The following is a 2,542-nucleotide window of genomic DNA, read 5'->3' on the forward strand; positions in this document are numbered from 1 at the left end:
TCACCTAACAAATGAAAACTGACTTATTCAGACTAGGAAGTGCGTCTCCTAGGGGTTGAATGAAATGATTCAACTAGAATGTGTGTCTTCTAGGAGTGATGGTTCAAGTTAGGAAGTGCTTCACCTAACAAATGAAAACTGACTTATTCAGACTAGGAAGTGCGTCTCCTAAGGGTTGAATGAAATGACTCAACTAGAAAATGCGTCTTCTAAGACTGATCGTTCAAGTTAGGAAGTGTGTTACCTAATAAATGAAGACTGACATACCCTGACTAGAAAGTGTGTCTCCTAAGAGTAGAATGAAATGACTCGACTAGAAAGTGCGTCTTCTAGGAGTGATAGCTAAACTTTGGAAGTGCATCACCTAACAAATGAATCTTAAATTATCCGAACTAGGAAGTGCATCTCCTAAGGGTTAAAATGATGAGTTTTTGCCATTATTGATTACCAAATTTGTGTAACAGTATTGCCTCTTGCATTTGCAGAAGTGAGAAATTGCAGCTTTTAATAGTTAAGCTTTGAAACCTTTGATATGAAGGTAACACATGTTTTTGTTTCATATAAAGAAAACTTTTTAATTTAAAAATACGGTGGTTGATTTGTGGCATTTGGCTATTGAGATGATCTCATGCATTGGTCATGTCCAGGTCCATTGCAAATCATTGATAGGTATTGTTGACTTGTTGTGGTAATGACCCCAAATTCTGACTACTGAAATATTTTGACTCAAATCATATTACTTTTGCATGATGCCTTGGGATTCAGCTTCAAATACACCTTTTATACTTTTATGAGTCCAAAATTATCGGATGACAAGCATTCTCGAGTACTTTACTTTATTTTTGAACCATGTTATCTTTGTGTGTTGGTCTTTTGTCTTGCTTTGCACAACTAAAGGAGTTGGTATCAAGTTTTGAAGTCTTTCCTCACTTATCTTGATAAAATTTTGACTCAAAAATACATGAAAGATGACGATAGTGATTTTCTTTTGACCGCAAAGACACAAAAATCAAAAATAAAAATAAAAATAAAAATAACAAAAAGAATCGGAAAGGACAATAGACATCTCTTCTTAAAAAAATGTCAAAAAGAAAATTTTATCTGTGTGTGGCAGCTGATTCTAGTGATTATGACATGCATTTGGAATTAAACAACCTGATCTATCCAAACTAATCACTATCACTTTTTGACCACTCATTGAATTTGAAAGGGAGCCATTCTTGAACTTGTTCTCTTTGGATCATAATCCTCCTTAGGCTAGTGACACCTCGATGGGTTTTCCCTAACAGGACACTCCCATTTTGTTTTCTTTTTCAACTCATTGTCGTCTTATGGTGCCCATGAAGACTTTTACCAATAAGATTCTCATTTTTATTGATCTCACAACTCACGGTCGCCTTATGATGCCCAAAAGGGTTTTCATCAATAAGATTCTCTTATTTTCATTTTTTTTTTTAGAAAATAACACTCAAAATATGAAATATCATGCACCCATAACATGTTTAGCCTTGACATTCTCAAAGATTTATCTGAAGGTCTTTCTCTGTTTGTAACTTGGCTTTTGGAATGGGATAGAAAGAAAGGTCGGCATAGGGCTCAAAATTTACACAACATTGGATAAAATATACAACTTTTGAAATCGACTCTTTTAAGAAAATAAACTTTTGCCCCAGTTTTAATTCATTCTGGGTAACTTAAATTTTCTTTTGGTTAGACCGAACCCCAGAGTAGGGCTTCCTACATATCTTGTCATACCAAGAATCATGTCAAACGTAGTTCAGACAAGTCATTCTCTCAAAGTAAATAGTGAAATAGAAAAATAACATCTCATTCTTTAGGAGGGTCCTGTATATAAAATAAATTCCCATTCTTCAGGAGGGTCCTGAGCAAAAAATAAATTCCTATTGTTCAGGAGGGTCCTGAGAAAAAAATAAATTCCCATTCTTCAGGAGCGTCCTGAGCAAAAATTAATTCCCTACAACACATATAATTTTTTTCCCCAGTCTGTACTGGAAAAATTTATGTGTCACTGAATATATCTCGCAAAGAATAAAGTTTACCATGACCGAGATCCAGTATCGGATGCTGTAACCATGATTTTTGCATTGAGAAGTGTGAAATTGCATCCTTTATCTGAAAACAATTATTTCATCTCTGTTCCAAACAAAGAAATATTGTGAGTTTTAAAATACGTGGTGGTTGGTTTGTGGCATTCAGCTTTTGAAGTGGCCGCTCTCGCACTTGCCATGCTCAACTCTTTTCCAATCCATGATAATATTCATTGAATTTTCATACTTTTGACTCAGAATTATGACTACTGAGATCCTCAAATCAAATTATATTTCTATTGTATGATGCTTCTGAGTGTAGCTTTCAATACATCCATTAGATTTACACGAGTTTAAAATGGTCAAATCACAATCATCTTGAGTACCTTACTTTTACTTTGAAATGTTATCTTTGTGCATCGACCCTTTGTCTTTCTTTGTACCCTTAAAGGAGTTGGTAGCAAGTTTGGAGTCCTTTCTCACTCGACCTAATA

The sequence above is a fragment of the Capsicum annuum genome, chromosome 3 (assembly GCF_002878395.1).
Source record: "Capsicum annuum cultivar UCD-10X-F1 chromosome 3, UCD10Xv1.1, whole genome shotgun sequence".
Classification (NCBI taxonomy): Eukaryota; Viridiplantae; Streptophyta; class Magnoliopsida; order Solanales; family Solanaceae; genus Capsicum; species Capsicum annuum.